This window comes from Haliotis cracherodii, unplaced genomic scaffold, assembly GCF_022045235.1.
Source record: "Haliotis cracherodii isolate W230 unplaced genomic scaffold, xgHalCrac1.p SCAF_21, whole genome shotgun sequence".
Taxonomy (NCBI): domain Eukaryota; kingdom Metazoa; phylum Mollusca; class Gastropoda; order Lepetellida; family Haliotidae; genus Haliotis; species Haliotis cracherodii.
This window is the reverse complement of record NW_027266277.1, coordinates 14,178,143-14,193,997: the sequence shown is the minus strand read 5'-3', so window position 1 is coordinate 14,193,997 and position 15,855 is coordinate 14,178,143.

The window sequence follows — 15,855 nt, the reverse complement described above, 5'->3', positions numbered from 1 at the left end:
TAGGGTTATTTTTGTAGTGTAGCGGCTGGTTGAGAGCATGCAGAGTGCGTCCGAGCAGGTCATGTGCTTGATTGTGTAAACAGTTTTTGTAAAGAAAATCTGAGTTGACTGTAGACATGTGTAAATGTCACCAAATTGTCATAATAAACGAATATTCAAAGATATTGCTTTCCTTTGTTCTCATGGAATCACAAGCCTACCAAAGATGATAGCTCTTCAGCAACCCATGCCACTAATGGGATCGAGGGGTCAGACTCGCTCACTTGGTTGATGCACGTCATCTATCCCAATTGCGTGCATCGATGCTTATGATATCAATCACTGGATTGTCTGGTCCAGATTCGATTATTTACAGACCACCGTCATGTAGATGGAATATTGCTGAGTGCTGAGTTAAACAACAAAACAACCAAAGAAGCCCAGCAGAGAGCAACCAAACTGTTGAACATGCAGACACTTTGAACAGAAATAACCACGCAAATTACAAACAATACACAATCCCCAGAGAGTTTGCATAGAATAAGATCCCGGCACATTTTCAGTGGAACTGAACACAGTAAATCATGGCGACACAACAAACAGTGTGATCTCCATTGAAGATGGACTGCCTCCATGGTCAAGTGGTAGAGCATCTGCCTGGAAGAAGGTCCAGGGTTCGATCCCAGGCTACATCATATCAAAAGATGTTAAATGATGGTACTTGTTGTTTCCCTGCCTGGCACTCAGCTTAAAGGGGCTGAAACAAGGACTGGTCAGCTGGGAGTCAGTATACTGTGTCTGAGAGGGGTGTCTATGTTAAACTGCACCATATGGTATCTCAGTGGGCTAGCACTGTAAGATCTGCATAGGTCCGGACTAGTACATGCAGACACACATATATTTTGGGTGACGTTAAGCCCCATTTCATCTCGCCTCCATTGAAAGTGTGCCAGGTTCGTATCATTACGATGCAAACCTGATGGGGAGGAGAGCCTAAAGTGATGCAGGTCTTGGATGTTTACCACTGTGGTAAAAGACAGGAACGGCTATGGTGCCGACAGACCCAGAAACATGAAGGGGGCGAACCGGGATTGGCACCCACAAGTTTGTGTGGATTAACCTTTGGATATTTGCACAGGAGCGTTTCAGCAGTTCTCAATGTTGATTGGTAAATCGAAGCCCTGATGTCTCATTTGTGAGACGTTCATATTGACTACATGACATCTGAACAATAGGCTGCCTTCAGTCACTAACACCATTCATTCAGGACTTGAAGTAAGAGGCGACTTAATGCTGAGAGCGGCGTTAATAACAAACAAACAAACAAACATTCACTGGTGACTGACAATCCATAATTCAAATGTTTTTTCTCTAAATCATTGGGGGCCAGATTACAGGCCAGCAGAGAGCAACCTAACTATGGAATATGTACGCACTTGACACAGCCACACAAACTACAAACAAGACACAATCCCCATAGAGTGTGCATAGTAATAAGGACATTGCACAATTTCAATATGTGCACCTCGTTTGTTGTGGTAGGCATGCTTTTCTGTTTGGTTCCATTGAAAATCTGCCAGGTTCTTATTGCAGGTGAAATTGTTGGAGACATGGTTTTGTTTGTTGTTTAACGCCGCACTCAGCAATATTCAGCTATATGACGGCGGTCTGTTAATAATCGAGTCTGGACCAGACAATCTAGTGATTGATATCATGAGCATCGATTCACGTAATTCTGATCGATGACATACATCAACCAAGTCAGCGAGCCTGACCACCCGATCCCGTTAGTCGCCTCTTACGACAAATATAGTCGCCTTTTACGACAAGCATGGGTTGCAGAAGGTCAGATCTACCCCGGATCCTCACGGGTCTGGAGACTGATGGAGATGCAATGTGCCTCGGACAGAAAAAAAAGAACATAAATTAAGGGCCATAGGTCTTGTCAAGCAAATTTTGGTTCAACACAAGTGAACTCAGTATTGATATTAAGTTATGAGATTTTTATTTGTAATCAACATATTACCACTGGCCCATGGACAGTTACAAAACATAAAACGGTTTGATCAATCGTTAACAAAGTATTTTGGGGTGTTGAGATGAAAAAAATGAAGGAATATTACTTACTGTAGATACTCAATTAATTGACGACTGGGACCGCAATGATCTGATGGTAGAGCAGAAGGTCAGGGGATAGAGCCCTGCCGCGTCATACCAAAAGATGTTAAAATATGTTACTTGTTGTTACCCTGCCTGGTGCTCGGTAAAGGGGCTAAAACCAGGACTGGTCGGCTTGGAGCCAGTACACTGTGTCTGAGTGGGGTATAAGTAAACTGCGGCATGGTATTTCAGTGGGCTAGCACATATAAGATCAGCATTAGTCTGGACAAGTACAAACAGACACACACAAGTCACTATGTAAGTGCAATAATCTAGAACGCTAAAGTCCATTTCACCTTACGTAACTGATGATGATTAGAGAACCAGTGTTCACTATAGAGGGGATGGGTGGGTAAGGGTGTGATCTTAAATTAAAATCTAACAGCTGATAGGGGGATTGGTGATCATTGCAGACAATAGTGACTAAATGGATCAGGGGGACAAGCCAGTATTACCAGTCACTGGATCGTCTGGTCCAGACTTGATTATTTACACCCCGCCATCATAGATCTGGAATACTGCAGTGTAGCGTTAAACAGGAAGGTAGCCTGAGGTCTTACGTCACATTCAAGATTTTTACACTCATCCACTTGTGTGTGTGTGTGTGTGTGTGTGTGTGTGTGTGCGTGTGCGTGTGCGTGTGTTTTCTAGTGTTTTCTAGTGCTAGCTCACCGAGATAACAAGGATACCCCACCCCACACAGTATACTGAGCGCCAAACAGGGTAACAACAAGTACCATCTTTTAAGACTTTTGGACCAGGGATCGAACCACCAACCTTCCGCCCTCTGGGCAGATGCTCTATCCTCTAGACCGCAGAGGAGGTCTCGTTAAACAACAAACACACATGGTCTAGTGATCAGAAGAACAAAATCCAAAGGAATCACATAAACAAATGTCTACAAAATAACATCTGCTGTTACTGAGACTAACATGTAGCAGAAGATAGTTGATTTGTCCGTCATTCAAGGGTTTTACTCCCCTCCCGCATTGTGTAGGTCTTAGTGTTTGTTTGTTTGTTTGTTTGTTGTTGTTGTTGTTTTTTTGGGGGGGTTGTTTGTTTGTTGTACTCTTCATCAATCCAGCTATATGATGGTGATTCCTCAAAAAATTATTCTGGGCCAGACAATCCAGTGACTGACATCATGAGTAGTAATGTAAGACTGACCATACGATCCCAGTAGTCGCCTCTTAGGACGAGCATGGGTTGCAGAAGACAAATTTTAACCCAGATCTTGATTCAGAGATGGGCGCTTGTTTGAGTATGGGCAATTAATCGAGCATTTACAGTATTAAATTTATTAGATTTATCAACAGGAACATAATTAGTATGTGCAGAGATATCGACTTTTCAGTCACGAACCCACATTGCTGAAGACCTATTCTATCCCGGAATGTTTACGGGTGACTTAATACTAGAGGTTCCCTTGTACAAGTTGTACAGGTAGTAGTATTTTAACTGGGAGAGGTGTACTTTACTTACCGGGATTTCAATTAGAGCCGAGTGGCGGATCGAACTCCGAAGTCAGCGTGTAGCTAAGCCAGGCTAATGAGTTGATCAACTCGGCCACACCTTACCATGGGACCAGGTGCGCTATCACAAATAACAAGTGCTTGTTTCCCAAGTCATCAGCACCCGGTTGTTTACACGCATGCTCAGCTCCCATTTACTCCAAGTTTCCTCAAAGTGGATTAATTCGCTAAAAGTGATGTCTAACCCATACCCTACCCAACAACTAACCCTAAGGATCGTAAAGGGGTGTTTGATTCCGAATGGTGCTGAGCCCTAAGGATCGTAAAGGGGTGTTTGATTCCGAATGGTGCTGAACCCTAAGGATCGTAAAGGGGTGTTTGATTCCGAATGATGCTGAACCCTAAGGATCGTAAAGGGGTGTTTGATTCCGAATGATGCTGAACCCTAAGGATGGTAAAGGGGTGTTTGATTCCGAATGATGCTGAACCCTAAGGATGGTAAAGGGGTGTTTGATTCCGAATGATGCTGAACCCTAAGGATGGTAAAGGGGTGTTTGATTCCGAATGATGCTGAACCCTAAGGATCGTAAAGGGGTGTTTGATTCCGAATGATGCTGAACCCTAAGGATAGTAAAGGGGTGTTCGATAGGACAGGGGTACAAGCCCCGAAGATAGTAAAGGGGTGTTTGATCGGAAAGGGTGAGGTGAGGCGAAATGGGCTTTAAAATCGCGTTCAAGATTATTGCACTTATATAGCGACGCGCATGCATGTGTGTGTGTCTGGACTAATGCCGATTTTTATAGTGCTAGCCCACTGAGATACCATGCTGCAGTTTAAGAGGAAAACCCCACTCAGACACCGTATACCGACTCCGAGCCAACCAGTCCTTGTTTTAGCCCCTTATGCCGAGTGTCAGGCAAGGTAACAACAAGTAACATCTTTTAACGTCTTTAGGTTTGACACGGCCGGGGATCGAACCCACCACCTGTAACTCCGGGCAGGCACTCTATCCACCAGACCACAGAGGCGGAAAAGGGATCCAAGGGCAAATGATTGAGTTTGGGGTAACGTACTCTAACCAGCCAACCCCAACATATTTAACCCTGACGTGGAGGCACGAGAGCGAGATCTGTGAAGCAATTAAGAAATAGCCTACACAGAGCTGGGTGTATCCTCTGTGCAAGTGAGCGAAACTCCGGGTCGTAAATTTGAACTAACAGACCGCCGTCATATAGCTGGAATATTGCTGAGTGCGGCGTAACTCTCTGGATGCCGAGATTTTTTTCTGACGCACATTTTCCTAAGATCTGAAAAGTGAAGGTTGTGCGAGAATTGCGCTCACGCGGCACTGGATCTACCTCTAGCTATAAAATTAGGCAGAGATGTAGAATATTAAATTTCCTATCTGATGGTGTAAATGTAACTGCACATATTAAATCGGTTTGAAAAAAAGACACTGCAAAGTGTTGTCCGAGAATTTATTCTGCGTTGAAAAACAGCAAATTTTGCCGCTTTATATCGTATACCCATAAAAGTACTGTGCGACGATTTTTTTAATTTAGCTGTATTACAAAAACTGTGAGCGAACAAAATACTGCCTTATATCTGAACGACATAAATATATAACAAATGGATTTATATGCTTATGTTTAACGTAATACATTCAATACAAATATAGCCTGCCGTAAATGACGAAAACTGATTTTCCTCTATGACGTCAAAAGACGACAGAGAGGTTACAGACGTATAAAGACAAGGGGGCATAACTCCGCTACACTTAGCACTAGTTTATTGTAACTCGGGTCATTTGGTAAGAATTAGCTGTGGATAAGGACAATATATTTTCGTGGTGATTTGTTCACGAGGAAGCAAACTATTACTTTATACAGGGAGTTAAACAGAAATCAAAGAAACAAACAAACCTGCCTCTGACTGACCACAGGACCATGTACTAATATTGATAACAAACAAACTCGCAGACGACGGCCTCGTCTACGAGTTTTTTTGCGAATTTGTTTATTATTAGTATTAGTTACATGGTCCCGTGAACTGACTGACCAACAGACATTGTATTATACATGTGGTCCTGTGTTGAAAGCTAAGCTTTGGAGAGGGATCAAAATCGAAGCCAATGACCCAAGGTGGACTCAATGTAGTTTGACAGCTTATAAGCACAAATTAATGCTTGCCGTGAATTGCGACTATGCTTGTCGTAAGAGGCGACTAACGGGATTGGGTTGTCAGGCTCGCTGACTTGGTTTGATGCATGTCATCATATCCCATTTGCGTGGATCGATGCTCATGATGTCAATCACAGGATGTCTGGTCTAGACTCCATTATTTACAGACCGTCGTCTTATAGCTGGAATATTGCTAAGTGCGGCGTTAAACAACAAACAAACACAAATTAGTTAAATTTGTTTCAGAAATAAAAGCAGTTGGATTACCGTATTTCCTCTAATAGACGCCGGCCTCTAATAGAAGCCGGGTCAATTGATAAGTGCAAAAAATAGAAGCCGGGCCTCTAATTGACGCCGGGTGAAAGGCTTGTCCGAAACAAATAGAAGCCCGGACGTCTAGTAGAGGAAATACGGTATTTGTTGTTGACTTATCTGCAAGGCCACAACGAACACTTATCAAAATATGTAATCATTCGTTCCCGGTAGTTGAAATTAAGCTTGTAAAACTTAACAATTTCTCCTTACATTCCCACCTTTGCAATAAAGATAAAACTTGTATCCAGGCTGTGAAGGTAGACTAAAAACACTGTGAACACACTGAGTCCGCCCGACATTTTATTGAAGAATGGTGGTGCTTAGGATCACGAACTTTCCTGTGTATTTTATCCTGAGATGATGATATTCATTCCACTTATTGTCAATTATTAGTTAAATTTGGTGAACCAATATACTCTGGAAAAATAAATAATTGTCCTACAGTGAAATCACTGAGAACTGGCAGATCAGTGTCGGTGTATCTGAAGTTCTATTCACACACTGCTCATTGCTTGTGCTTGAAATAAAAGACAAGGCAATGACAATGTACTTTCCCCCCCATGCCACTCATCTAAATTTGAAGAGAAGCGAAAACGGGGCCGACTATCCTCATCCTATATTTGTACTTCCGTCACTGCCGTCTCGTCTCTGGATCTAGCTTCAGACCAATATGGCGGTGGTCACGTGACGTTATAGATAATATATCAACGTAATATAACTCATTTTCTTTCTGAAACTCCTTTAAAAAAACCATTCCGTGGCCTTATTAATACACGTAAATTAGGAGTGAAATTATGGCATTTCTTCAATTCCAAATCTGGCCCCATACACTGAAGCAATGGGCAGTAAACGCCATCTTTAAGTTGACCCGTTTTCTGGCCGAATATCAATAGACATTTGACTGCATAAAGCGTCTTTGTCAGCTGTCTCGGGACCAAGGTCACAGAGTTCAGGTAAAGAGAGTGTGACGTCATCATCGCCAGTTCTGACGTCACAGCGGTTTCAAGTCGGCTGTGGGTAGCCCAGCAAGATCGGCCCCGTCTCTAACATTACAGATGAGCAATCGAGTCACAATTTGTAAATTCCTGTACATATTCATGTTAAATGTGGCATGTTCAATTCTTTTCGGGAACCTCGAAATTTTTTTAGGTATGTCTAGGAAAATTACACTTGACATTATATGTGTATTTGTATGCAGTCGGTAGCGAGTAGTGTTTTATTAAAACAGAGATCGTGTGTTCGAATCCTTGTGTGTAACAATCATTTTTCATTATCTTTTGTAGATAATATACATGCATAGCTGAATGAATCTTTTACCCCTGCATCAAATTTTATAAGACATCATTAGAGGAATGCACACCACCACCATCACATCCACCCGACCCCCCTATCCGACCCCCTCCCCCATCCCCCCGAACCCCCACACTCGATCAGCCCCTCCCCACTTAGCCCCTCGCACGACAAGCACAGGCTGCTTCAGATATTTGTGAGACAATCAAAATTCCTGCCATCGAACTATCGTCCCAGCTGTATCCCAACCCAATGCAACCCAACCCCACTCAACCCGATCAATCAAACCATAATTTATATATTCCCGATCACATTCATATTAAATGTGGCATTTTCTTGAAAATGTTAAGGTATGACTAGGAAAATTACATCGTTGTTTACACGTGTGTGTTTGTGGCGCATTTGGTCGCGTGTTACGTCTTGAAAATAGATAGTTCGAATCCTTCATTGAAACAATCTTTTGCAGATATATAGTTAAATGAATCTTTTACCGTGGGGTTAAAAAATGAAAAAATGCACGTGGAAAACAGGAGAAATGTAAATTATTTCTTTGCTACACCTCATAGTCAGGATCAGACTTGAAACCACTGTATCAAAGTTGGTTTCTGGGAACGGCTGTTTTCAAATATTTCTCTGTTGCTTCAGTCAGTTCTATCATATTGAACTGCAGACTGCACTCATCCCCTCTCAACACAAGTGAGTGAGTGAGTTTGGTTTTACGCCGCTTTTAGCAATATTCCAGCAATATCACGGCTGGGGACACCAGAAATGGGCTTCACACATTGTACCCATGTCGGGATTCGAACCCGGGTCTTTGGCGTGACGAGCGAACGCTTTAACCACTAGGCTATCCGACCGCCCCCTCTCATCACAAACAAAGGATGCTGGTTACCGAAACGGCCATTCTTCAGAAGTTTGTCAGCCGCATCAGTCAGTCAGTGAGACAATGTTTGTTTGGTTGGTTAACGCCGCACTCAGCGATATTCCAGCTACACGACATTGGTCTGTAAATAATCGAGCCTGGACCAGACAATCCAGTGTTTGAAATAATAAACATCGATGATGACATGTCTTAACCAACTCAGCGAGCCTGACCACCCGATCCCGTTAGTCGCATTTTACATGCAGCAAGCATGGGTTGCTGAAGGCCTATTCTAACCGACAGGTCAGTGAGACAATGAATGCACCTGCATTGAGCAATAGCAAGCAAGCAACGCAAAGCAGGCAAACCAACACGCAAACAAGCAAATCAAGCATATACATGTATATAATGCGTGCAGTCAATCAAGACAAACCAGTGGTCGATAGCATGAGCAAAAGTCTATACACCACCAGGATGCACAGCACAGCACAGCACAGCACAGCACACAAACGCCGACGTCACATATCTTAACCTGATTGTAGGCTTAGCAGTGTTGCGACCAGCATTGAGGGTTCAGTGGTGGTTTTCTGGCCCTGAATCCCAACGAAAATCTGTAGCTGAAGTTTTGTAATTTAGTAGCTAGCCTCTCATTACTTGAACAGTACACAATCGGGTCTGTATTGTCTCAGAGGGCCTTTATAAAAGAACAACTGTAATGGTAACGGGTTCTCTGTGATATTTCACTTTTTACAAATATATATTGCAGGAATTACATATGTTAACACCGCTGGGGTTAAAACATGAGTGAGAACTATCGCTAGGCCCCCCTCGTAACATGGCCGGGGAGGGGCACATTCATTGAGCCCAAGAGATAATCCCCCCTTGGATTTATTACACTGCATATATTTCTTGATGCTTTTTTATAATTTTTCACAAATTATCCTCAACAACGGAAATCATTATATTTACAAGTCAGTAGTCAGTGAATGGTTCATTTTTCAAGACATTAATCGAACACAGCAGCTAGGGTTCCTTCAGCAAACTCATTTACGTGAACCTACAATTACGAATCACAGATGAGCATGGTGCATCCATGTGCACACGTCCCTTCTTCTCCTGGCCAGGCGTCCATATGTATTCTCACTCCAGCAGGCGCATGATTGACGATCTTCAACTATAACTAAAATCAACGTGACTTTAATAAAGATTATTTAATGTTAAAATTATCGACAAGGTTTGAAGAGTAGTCTCCCTTTGACCCTTAACGTCTTAGGTTGTAAATGTTAATTTTTTAGTTTTAAGTTTTGACATCACATGTGCGACAAAGATACCAAATAGTGTAAACTTTTCCACAAAATAAATTCGCCAAATATTTTTCTGCTAACCTAATATGACACCGCATACAGCAACCAAAGACACCATAACTAATAATATTCCAGCTATATGACGGCAGTCGGTAAATAATCGAGTCTGGACCAGACAATCCAGTGATTAATATCATGAGCATCGATCCACACAATTGGGATCAATGACATGCATCAATCAAATCAGCGAGCCTGACCACCCTATCCAGTTACTCGCCTCTTACGCCAAGCATAATCGCCTTTTACGGCAGGCATTGGTTGCTGTGGACTTATTCTACCCCGGATCTTCACGAGTCTGTTATCATGTAGTTCGTTAGCTATAGGAAATGCGCCTGGTCAATATAACATCGCCTGAGTGATACATTACCGTAGTCATCAAAATGATCGCTACTGAAAACTTACTATTCTCTCATTTAAAACTGACATCTATCTCCTGTCGCGTACCTTCGTATCTTTATTCGGATCAATGACCCTGTTATTTAACTTACCGTTTAAGCCGAAATTATTACGTCTCCTTCGTGATATATTACCGTAGTCATCAAAGAGGATCACTAATGAAACTAAATATCCTCTCTAAAAGTGAGCTATATCTTCTACCGTGTACCTTATACTAAGACTTATATGTTTGCAAAAAGTATTTAGGTGTTGAAAAAACACTTCCAGCTTGGTGGTGTATGGAGAATGTGGAAGATTCCCTCTCTATGTATATTCAAATATAAAAGTTATTAAATACTGGCTGAGACTTATTGACATGCCCTCATATAGATTGCCAAAACAGTGTTATGATATGATGATAGTTTATGATAATAATGGGAAAAGAAACTGGGTTACAGGTGTTAGGGAATTACTTTTCAGTTGTGGCTTTGGTGATATTTGGTAAAACCAAAATGTGTATTCCAAATCAATGTTTATACTTTCATTAACGCAGAGATTAAAGGATATTTATTTACAATCTTGGACTGCATCATTGACTCTAACAAACAAGTGCTTTTATTACAAAATGTTTAAATCAGAAATAATTATGGAAGATTATTTATCAAAAGTTAATGTTAAAAAATTTCGAACAGCTCTTTCACGTTTTAGATGTTGTTCTCACGACCTTTTAATAGAAACAGGGCGCTATGTAAACATTCCTCATGAAGAAAGAATCTGTAATCTATGTAGTTTAAACTCAGTAGAAGATGAATTTCATTTCTTACTTGTATGTCCAGTGTATTTACACCTTAGAGAAAAATACCTGCAAGCTTATTATTACAGGTACCTTAATATTATTAAATTTGTTACACTGCTGTCAACAAAAGAAGTATCTTAGAAAATGTTTCCATGTACATATATTATGCCTCTTTATACCGACAGAACCTTATGAAAGAATAATCTTAGCTGCTTGGTATTAGGAAACTATTGTGTATATACATTAAATACATATTTATAGATATTTGCCATCTGAATAAACTACAAACCAAAGAGTTAAAATTGGTATTAAACTACTAGGCTGTCATATGATATTGTGGGACGTGATATTACAAATGGTTTAGTATAGTTTTATGTATATGAAATGATATGATGTGACATGACATGATGTGATATGATATGATAAGTGTTGTGGTGTGATATGATACATGAGGGGATATGATGCAATATGTTATGTGTATTATAGAAATTGTGTAAATACTGTTTTTTAGTGTACATATTATATGGCTTGCGGTCTTCCAGTGTTAAATAAATATTGATTGATTGATATGAAATAAATTGGCATGGAATGACATGGCATTATATGATATGATATGATAAGATATGATGGGACAAGCTATGAAATTGCTAATTTGTTGTGTGATATGACATGTTGAAATGTGATATAATATAGGTGTGATATATGGTACGATGGTATGTATGGTATGCTATGATATGATAATGGTATATGAAATAATACTATATAGTATGATCTTATAATAATGATGCAATATGATATGATGTTATAGAATATGTTGTATGATATAACAAGTTGTGATATGGTAAAATAGAAATTATGAAATTACAGGGTATGGTATTGTACTGTATGTGTGAAATTATGCGACTGCGTTGAGATGCGAGTTGGAATGACGTGAGGTGATTTGGTGAGATATGTACATACATGGTATAAAATTGTATATTCTTCAAATTGTACTATAGGCCTCTGGCCTCTTCAGTATGTGAAATAAAGATTGATATTATAATACAATACTAAGACTTCGCATATGAATGTTTACCGTATGTACCAAAGTAAATGTCATGTTCCTTGTCTGAACACTCATGGATATGGACTACGTATGTACTTCTCATTCTATGAAATTGTTGTTAACAAACTAATGTTATTTGTGGTGTATACAGAGTTATTATTAAGATACTAATGAATGCAACTGACCTCAAACAACACATAGGTACAAGATATTTATGAAAAAAACTACAGTATCTTCTGAGTAGATTCCCAAAGTTGTTTAGTAACACAAGACCACTGATCACAGGACAGATAACTACAACTACAAACAAAAACAACAAAGACAATGTTAGGTCTCCTACAGGCCCCTAGAATTTAATACAATTAGGTCCTACAGGCCCCTAGGTTTTAATACAATTAGGTCTCCTACAGGCCTATAGGTTTTAATACAATTAGGTCTCCTACAGGCCCATATGATTTAATACAATTAGGTCTCCTACAGGCCCATAGCATTTAATACAATTAGGTCTCCTACAGGCCCATAGGTTTTAATACAATTATGTCCTATAGGCCCACAGGATTTAATACAATTAGGTCTCCTACGGGCCCATAGGTTTTAATACAATTAGGTCTCCTACAGGCCCCTAGGTTTTAATACAATTTGGTCTCCTACAGGCCCATAGGTTTTAATACAATTAGGTCTCCTACAGGCCCATATGATTTAATACAATTAGGTCTCCTACAGGCCCATAGGTTTTCATACAATTTGGTCTCCTACAGGCCCATAGGTTTTAATACAATTAGGTCTCCTACAGGCCCATAGGATTTAATACAATTAGGTCCTATAGGCCCATAGGTTTTAATACAATTAGGTCTCCTACAGGCCCATAGGTTTTAATACAATTAGTTCTACAGGCCCATAGCATTTAATACAATTAGGTCCTAAAGGCCCATAGAATTTAATACAATTAGGTCCTACAGGCCCATAGAATTTAATACAATTAGGTCCTATAGGCCCATAGGTTTTAATACAATTAGGTTCTATAGGCCCATAGCATTTAATACTATTAGGTCCTATAGGCCCATAGCATTTAATACAATTAGGTCCAATAGGCCCATAGAATTTAATACAATTAGGTCCTATAGGCCCATAGCATGTAATACAATTAGGTCCTATAGGCCCATAGAATTTAATACAATTAGGTCCTATAGGCCCATAGAATTTAATACAATTAGGTCCTATAGGACCATAGGTTTTAATACAATTAGTTCTCCTACAGGCCCATAGCATTTAATACAATTAGGTCCTATAGGCCCATAGAATTTAATACAGTTAGGTCCTATAGGCCCATAGAATTTAATACAATTACGTCCTATAGGACCATAGGTTTTAATACAATTAGTTCTCCTACAGGCCCATAGCATTTAATACAATTAGGTCCTATAGGCCCATAGAATTTAATACAATTAGGTCCTATAGGCCCATAGCATTTAATACAATTAAGTCCAACAGGGTCATAGGTTTTAACACAGCCCCAGTATAGTGACTACATATACATCATAGAACGGGTAGACTTTTCACTCAAGATATCAATCACTGAATTGTCTGGTCCATATTTGATTATTAAAGTGGTCACCTGGATTATTGAGTGCAACCAGACAAACAAACATGTTTTTTTTAAATCGAAATAGCCATGTATAATATGATATTGAACTTTGAGTGATTATGGAAAATATGTCACGAGTGAAATTAATGTTTTAAGTTCCGAGCTTTAGCGAGGAAATTAAAACATTAATTTCATGAGTGACATATTTCCCGTAATCACTCGTACCGAGTGGGTTATTCTATTTATTACCCATATTCATATTAAAGACATGTATCAAGAAAAAAACAATCATCTGTCGCCGATCAAGAATCAGCTGTTTTATATCAATCCGCGTGTGAAAAAACACTGTCCACTCATTCCAACCGCATTACTCAATTAACGTGTTGTTACGCGTGAAAAATATAGTTCTGTTAAAAAATTGTAAAGATCCCATTATTGCAGTTATATTTCTGTCCGATTTACACAGCGTACACTATCTAGCATTGATAAAGAAGACAGGTTTCCAAAAAAGTTCATCAGGGTTTTTAATCAAAGCTTGTTTCGACAAGATCTTGTCACTGACAGACAGCCCCCGTCGTGCATCGGCAGATACATGCACTTCACATTGAGAAGAGGAAACACGGAAAACCTGTCAATTTTTTTATGTGTCATTTGACAAAAATGCCAAAACCTATTACAACAACATAGACGGAATGTACAGAAGTCTTGTTTGTTAGAGAAAAGTTACGAAAAGAAGGTAAACTTTGAAAAGTACGATTGCTGTCACAGTGTCGGAATGAATAACCCGACTTGACCCACATATGAGACAGCCGAAACCAGGAATGACAAGAGAACCGGCGTTACAGTTTAATCCGGACAACAAGTTTAGGCCTAATGAACATCGTGTGTGATTTGAGACAAGTGTCACTGATGGGAAACATGTGCATGTGTTATTTCGGGAGGATTTGTCAAACGGAGTGGACACAGTCAGATGACGGGAGTTTGTTGATATTTTGATGTGATTCATAATGGTCGAATACCTGTTGATAGACAAACACGGTTTCTGGAGACTTGGTGCTAAGCTGTCTGCATTCACGGAGTTCATTTAGTTCAATATCGGACACAGGATCAGCTCGCTGGGGTAAGTTTTCTTTTCCTTGTATTTTTAATTATTTTTGTTTTGATTTCAAAACCTCTCCGAGCTCAGCAAAGTGCATCGATTTCGCAACCAGATGCTGGTAATCATGTCGCTAAGGTAACACTCTATGCTACCCTTGATATCCTTCAAAGTAGACAGTTCGAATTCTGAACTGTCTGATGTGCATGCCAAAATGATAAATTTGCAAATAATAATGTTTAGTTGCACCTTTCCTGTGTCATTCACCCTCATAGTCATATGGTCCCCGGACGTCAGTCAGCCTGCATACCGCTCAGCGCCGTACTTTGCAGACGTCGCGGTTACGAAAAACGTATACATTGTATAAAAAAGTGTCACGTTCTTATTTCTTCACACAACGTTACAAAATTGTACGAAATAGTGTATCTTTATGATGTCTTTCGGAAAGTCTAAATGTTGTTGCAAAATGAATTTGTTATTATTCTCATGCCATCGTTGAAAGTGTGAGTATAGTCATATTTTTTCGTGGTTTTCTTACCTGTATACATTTGTGAACTAAGTTCATGTCAACTTGTCAAGTTTAGACTTTTTCATTGTGTTTTCATTTTCATTTGCAGTTATAGATGTCATCATCGTTCACAAAGGCAAACCTGTTTATACAAAGTCCGTTTTTTGGATTCGGGTGGTCGAAAAATTCATCAAACAGCAAGCCCTCTAACACAGACGCCAACCAGGACTTGGTGGTGATGATCTTCTGGCACCATCACAATCTGAATCTTGAAACTTTAATCTGGCCATATGCAGTTTTGACAACAAAGACATTAAATGTGTTCAGAGGTTGAATTATACGAATAACTTTTCATGTCAGTCAGATCTCCGTCCGCTTTAACGAGGTCATTTACTTTGACAGGTCTCAAGGGGGTAGAATAGGTCTTCAGCAACCCATGCTTGCGGTAAAAGGCGACTATGCTTGTCGTAAAAGGCGACTAACGGGATCGGGTGGTCAGGCAGCTGACTTGGTTGATGCATGTCATCGATCTAAATTGCGTGGATCGATGCTCATGATATCAATCACTGGATTGTCTGGTCCAGACTAGATTATTTACAGACCGCCGTCATATAGCTGGAATATTGCTGAGTGCGGCTTAAAACAACAAATAAACAAACATATATCAAACAACAGTAGAAACTTCATATTATGTCTCAGGAGATCAAAGGTAAACAACAGTTGTAAAGACACACAGTTTGTTTTCAGCGTTTAATAATGTTGTCATTCATTCATGGACTGCATGCAATGAATGTGTCAGTTTTGACAAATTCCATTCTGCTGAAAAC